Genomic DNA, 6,559 nt, shown 5'->3' on the forward strand with positions numbered 1-6,559 from the left:
CAGCGGAGGTATATGTGTAGCGGTCCCACCACAGGGTGGTCCGGAGAAAGCTCCAATGGGAGCCGAGGGATCAACGTTACTCGCGGCATTGCCGTATAGCCCAATGGGGCCGGCGGCCAGCCACTGTGTTTGGCTGTTCAGAGGAACAGCATCCAACGGATCAAAAGACGCTACGACTGCGTAAGGAGCCGACATATATCGCGTTTCAGATTCGCTGCCGTGTGCCCCGCAGGGGGCGGCAGACATGGTGCAAGAGCTTGATCGTCAAGGCGACCGGCTCGGCCGATATGCAGTCCAACTCAAAGAGACAGGACAATTCACGTTGGGCGCCAGTTGTGGTTTCCTACGATGACATAAGCCACCAACCACCGCGGGTTCGAGCGTCGCGCGAGCCGAAACCCCGATCAGCCGTTACCACGCGCACCCTGAAACACTGCAGCGCGCATTCAACCTCCACCGGGAGGAGAGCGCTTCGCTGCAAGGACACCTCCAAGTTCACGAAGGAGACGTTTATTGAAACGCCATCCTCCAGCGGCACATACACACACACACACGCACACACATACAAAATATACAAAACGCACAAGTGACACGGAGTGCGCCGCAAGCACGCAAGGGCGTGCTGTGATCTCTCTCTCGCAGTGACCAGAGGGTTCCTTTGAGAGAAAATGGGCAACCACCGCAAGGTACGCCTGTCGCGGATCGTTGGATCACGATCGACAGGCTCGAGTTGCGCTCTCAGGTACGACCCGGAGCAGACGAACTCGAGTACACACTGGTCTGCGCGACAAAGGCCGGCAGACAAGAACAGTAGCGTACGCACCTTACGATGTCTCGGAGGAGTCTCCCCCTAGGCCCCGCTCGGAGGGTCGCGCGAGCGCGGCCCTCGAAGCGGTGCCGTGTTCCCGCCAAAAGGCGCCAATGAGAACAGCCACTGGGACGCCAGGGCGGAGCTGTGGCCCGGACGACAGTGACAAGTCGTCCGAGCCCCTCTCCGCCGCCTCAGGCGGGAGAAAGGGAACGGGGAGAACAACTGGGAAGCGGGCGGCGGCCGCGCAAAGGGCAGCCGCAGCAAGCCCGAATCCCACAATCTAAACTGAAAAAAGGCAGAAAAAAATATTCCTAAAAACACATCTACAGGAATAGATGGAATTCCGATCAAGCTGATTAATGAACTTGGTCCAAGAAGTAAGGAAACGTTGTTAAAAGCTTTGGAAACAGTCATAACGAATAAGCAAATCCCACGCAGCTGGCGGCAGAGTAAAATGAATTTGATTTATAAAGGAAAAGGAGAAAGGATGCGCATAAAATCCTACAGGCCGATTACCATAACATCTGTTATGTACAGGTTGGCCATGCAGGCGGTGATATTAAAGATGCAAGCATGGGTACAAAGTAACGCGATACTCGGAGAACTTCAGAACGGCTTTAGAAATGGTAGGCGCTTAGATGATAGCCTGTTCGTGCTTACCCAATGCATCGAAATATCTAGAGTGGAAAATAGACCTTTGTATTTGGTTTTCCTGGGCATAAACGGGGCGTACGACAACGTAAACAAGGTATCGGTCATGTACAGAGTTCCTACAGGAAATATACCGGGATAACGAAGTAGAAATTGCATGGGAAGGGATAAGAAGTACGGAAGCTGTAAAGGTATGCAAACGATTAAGACAAGGTTGCCTTGTCTTAATCAAGGATAATAAATCTGGAACGGAGGATACAAGAAAGTAACCTAGGTTTTAATCTGTCATATAGATTAGGCGGAAAGGAGGTAGAGCAGCGCTTCTCCGGTTTGATGTATGCAGACGATATTGTGCTGCTAGCAGAGAACCAAGAAGAATTGCAAACTCTTGTTAAGTATTGTGGAGACGAAGGGGACGCTCTGCTTCAATTTTAGCGCAGTTAGGTTGCGTCTGATGATTTTCAACGGCTCAACTGATCAGGGTCCTAAAATACAAGGCCATGGAATACCCAGAGTAGCAGAATATAAATAACTCGGGGTATGGTTAAACGAAGTGTCGGCATACATTGAAAAGCATGAGCAATCACTTAAGGCAAAAGGGCGAAAAAATACCGGCATAAAGAAGCATAGGGCATTGTGAGGATACAACTGGTATTAGGTTTTCAGGGGTATTTTGGGGTACTTGGGAAGGCATTATGGTGCCCGGGCTTACTTTCAGTAATGCGGTTTTGTGCCTAAAATCAGAGGTACAGTCGACATTAGATATAAATCAGAGAGCCGTCGGACGATTAGCACTTGGTGCCCACGGCAAAACCACAAATGAGGCGGTACAAGGAGATATGGGCTGGGCATCTTTCGAAGTACGGGAAGCTCAGAGTAAAATATATGAGGAACGCCTGAGGAAATTGGGTAGTAGCAGATGGACAGCTAAAGCATTTAAATACCTATACCTAAAAAGCATTGACTCCTAATGGAGGAAAAAAAACTAGGAGACTAACCAGTAAGTATGCTGGTCACAAGGACGAAGAAATAAAGAGCATTAAGCAACAGGTGAAAAACACAGGTGTTAGATAAATAGATAAATTCAATGGAAACGAAACAGAGTGTGGAACTATACCGAAAGTGGAAAAGACAAATCAGAAAAGGAATCTTTCTTTGATAACTCAAGAGGCAGTGCCCTACTTTTTGAAGCTAGATCAGGGTGCCTTAGAGCACGCAGCTAGAAAAAGAAATTTAACAATGGAGATGACGCATGTAAAGTATGTGGCAACTCCACAGAAACAACTGACCATATCATACTCGAATGTAATGATGTCCATCCAGAAGTTGATGCAGGCGCAGTCACTCTTCCTGAAGCTCTGGGGTTTAGAGATACGAGTGGCCGGGGGATTAAACCGACGGTGGAAGCTAGCAGAAAACGACTGGAAGATCGGTGGCTTAAAAGCAGAAAAGTGACAATGTTAGTAATGTGGAAACAAAAATTCAATAAATAGAATGATGGTATAGTTAACTAATCTAAACCAATAATTAATATATAGGGGGGGGGGGGGGGGGCTGCTACCACCCCGTTTCAAAGAGGACGCTCCTATATTCCATCCATCCACCCATCCGCGATGGTCGGCTGTAGTGAGCGGCGACGGCTTTCGGCGTCCTATTCTCTAGTTATGCGCAGTGTTTGTGAAGCATTTTACAATTGATTTCCCAGCCAGATTATCATCAGACCTACTTTGTGAGTGAGAAGAACCTTAATGCGCACAAAAAAAAAAAAGAGACTTTTGCTTTACAGGGAGACACTTTATCGCCCAAGTCGTCGACTTTCGTTGAGCGCGATGTTTTACGGGTGGCGAGTAGTGGGCGTTTATTAACCACTCTGCGTCATGCCTGTTTCTTTTGCGTTTTTTAGGGTAAATTTTGCAAGCTCAACGTTCAGGATGAAAGACCTGAATTGAATAATCGAAAAAATTATTGTTTTAACACGGCGTATGTATACGCAAACTTCGCTTAGAGACAAATATGTTATGGTGTAAGTGCTAGCGCTTCGCTATGTTTGTTTTGTTGTTGCTGTTTTTTTTTTTTTGATAATATATAGAAGTCATTGCCCAGTGTGTAGATATTACTATCTGGTAATGAACATCTCACCTTCCTGAACCGCAGCATTGTCAATATAGAGCTTTGTTCGGATAATATTATGCCTCGCTCGTTTATAAGGGAAGTTCTAGCTGGACGAGATTATGATTGCGCACGTTCAGCCTTCTTTCACAAATATTATTTGGAGTGGTCAGCAATCATCAAAAAAAAAAATTTGGAGGACGCTTAAGCTTCGCCTTCAAGAGTGGAACGCGCTAGCGTTATTGCACATCATGTGATCTCACTTCAATGGTGGCCACCGCCGGGAGACGACCGACGGCGCGATATGAGGCCCCATCTGCAGCCGGTGTGAAGTCATGTCACGTGACCCCACTTCAGGGTCAATGATGGCCACCGCCGGGCGTCGCGCGAAGGCCCGAAACCTACGTTAATATGCTTCGCATAAAAAAATTTGGAGGACGCTTAAGCTTCGCCTTCAAGAGTGGAACGCGATAGCATTATTCGTTCGCACCGCCCAGCGCTACCGGCACTGGTAGACGGCGCCGCTTCCATCACACGCGTCTCAGGAGCGAGCGCGCAAGGCCCTGCAATACAACACCCGTCGACCTGCCAAGGAGTGTAAGACAATGCGCTACGGCGCAGCAATCACTGATGAGGCGCCCGCGTCGGACTTTGCACTTGTCAGCGCCTTCGATGCGCACCACAAATATATAAAAAAAATATGAAACGCGCAGGCATTTCATACAAAGACAGAAAGCCTTTCAAAGTTGAATACGTGTGAGATGTGAGGTAGTCGTGATCATCCACTTGCCCGCCATAATGCAAAGAACACCCAACCACTTCCCTTCTCCTCCGTTCCACTCTGCCCCGCGGCGCGGCCTCGACGGTGGTGGAAGGAGACGACGGCTGACGCACTATCGGAGGGAAACACGAAAAACTTTGTTGAAGCCTGCGCCGCCGGGGTGGTGCAGTGGTAAGACGCCCGACCACTGTGCCGGAGTTCCCGGGTTCGAAACGGCGGCTGCGTTTCAATGGAGGCGAAACGAAGTGGCGTCCGTGTGCTATGCGATGTCAGCGCGCGTTAAAGATCCCCAGGTGGTCGAAATTACTCCGCAGCCCTCCACTACGGCTCCTCTTTCTCTATTTCCACTTTGACTCCCACCTTCCTCCTTTCTCTTACGGCGCGGTTAAGGTGTCCACAGAAAACAAGTGAGACAGTTACCACGCCTTTTCCTTCCTGTGAACCAATAAAAAAAATTGTTGAAGCCCTGCGCCGATATTTTTGAAGCAAAATTTCATGCCTTATAAGAATTGTGCAAGAAAACTTGTGAAAAGGACCATCATTTAAGGCGTAGAGCGTCCGCAAATTCAGAGTGCGCGTTGTTGAAGCACGACGCATTACCGCGGTATATGCTCCAACACGCGCGTAATGTCGCAAAATTATCAGTTTCAAGTTTTGACTGCATAGCAGTAGTTAAATGTGGTTGGGAAGGCTTACTTGCGTACCTGTTGTACAAACAAAATTTTGCTCGCCCGGCGCATGAATGATTACTTTACTGGGTCAGCAGTGCCTACAGCAGCTGGGCCACTCTGTGACTTTTACAGATGTGAAGTTGATGTGCGAGTTCTGGCGACCATGAGCAACGTTTTCACTCATGGACGGTATCTATAATGCAAGCAATATACACAGGCTGTTCTCAAAGCGCAAGATATCGCTTATTTATTCATATTGCAAGAGATTAGAATTTGATAACAATGCCGATCTTGACGGGAGAAAGAAAAACTGGAAGTAAAAAAAAAAAACGATCTCCCCATTAGAACCAGTAACAGCGCTAATTCTCTAACTGTACACCGCATGCGCCTGCATTCTTTCCCAATGTATATTTTCGCCGAGAAACAGCGTCTCCATAATTAAAAGCCATCGGCCATACCATGCTGAATACGCCGGTTCTCGTCCGATCACCGAAGCTAAGCAGCATTGGGCTCGGTCAGTACTTGGGAGGGAGACCACCTGGGAACACCGAGTGCTGATGGCACTTCCTTTGCCCCGCCGGGGTGGTGCAGTGGTAAGACGCCCGACTACTGTGCCGGAGTTCCCGGGATCGAATCCCGGCCTCGGCGGCTGCGTTTCGATGGAGGCGAAACGAAGTGGCGTCCGTGTGCTGTGCGATGTCAGCGCACGTTAAAGATCCCCAGGTGGTCGAAATTACTCCGTAGCCCTCCACTACGGCCCCCCTTTCTCTGTATCCACTTTCACTCCCACCTTCATCCCTTCCCTTACGGCGCGGTTCAGGTGTCCACAGAGCAAGTGTGACAGATACTGCGCCTTTCCCTTCCTATGAACCAACCAACCAACCATAATTAAAACACCATTGTGAAAGTAATAGAGACAAAGAATTGTTTTAAACAGAGGAACAAGCACGCCCTCAATATTTATCGCGCTGACCACAACGCACCTGGAAGCGCAGTGTGCATTCCAAACAGCTTACCGTGGTCGTTAAGATTAGGAATGCTTGACAGCCTTGGAGCGTAAAGGCGGGGACGCATGTCCGAAAAGCGAGTGCGATCCGCACCGGCGCGCCGCGTCCGGACGAGTCCGATCCGGCAAACCGGCACTCGCCACCTGCGTCCAAACGGTCTCCGGCAGTCCGCATGCGATGCGTGGCGAAGCGACGCTCCGGCGGGTGGCTGCAGCCAATGCGAGCGCGAACAGCGACGCCGTCACGGTTACGTAGGGAGGCTGTGCGGTGGAGCCATAGGTGGAGTAGTGTTCCTGTATATGCTCCCGCAGAGAGCAGAGTTGCGCGAAGGTCCGCCATTATGTTCCAAGCTCTGCGGGAAAGCCGCTCCTTGCGTCTACAGGGTGGCTCTGCGGGAAAGCCACTCCTTGGGCGTGCAGGGGCTGTGATCACGGCGGGGCAGACGATGTAAAGCAGGTCGCTTTTTTTTATTGGCATGTACATTGCGCTCTATTTACACGCATCCTTTTTCCTTGCGCTGTATAAAGGC

General features: G+C 49.6%; 1 non-coding gene across 1 annotated transcript; it reads left to right on the top strand.

Annotated features, from left to right (window-relative positions):
• Window positions 1-5,467: 5,467 nt before the first annotated feature.
• Window positions 5,468-5,586, top strand: LOC146195279 (5S ribosomal RNA). Its single transcript, XR_014706237.1, has one exon. It is a non-coding gene; the product is annotated as a 5S ribosomal RNA (ribosomal RNA).
• The last annotated feature ends 973 nt before the right edge of the window (window positions 5,587-6,559 follow it).

Source organism: Amblyomma maculatum, chromosome 3 (assembly GCF_055883805.1).
Source record: "Amblyomma maculatum isolate TAMU_Amacu chromosome 3, ASM5588380v1, whole genome shotgun sequence".
NCBI lineage: Eukaryota > Metazoa > Arthropoda > Arachnida > Ixodida > Ixodidae > Amblyomma > Amblyomma maculatum.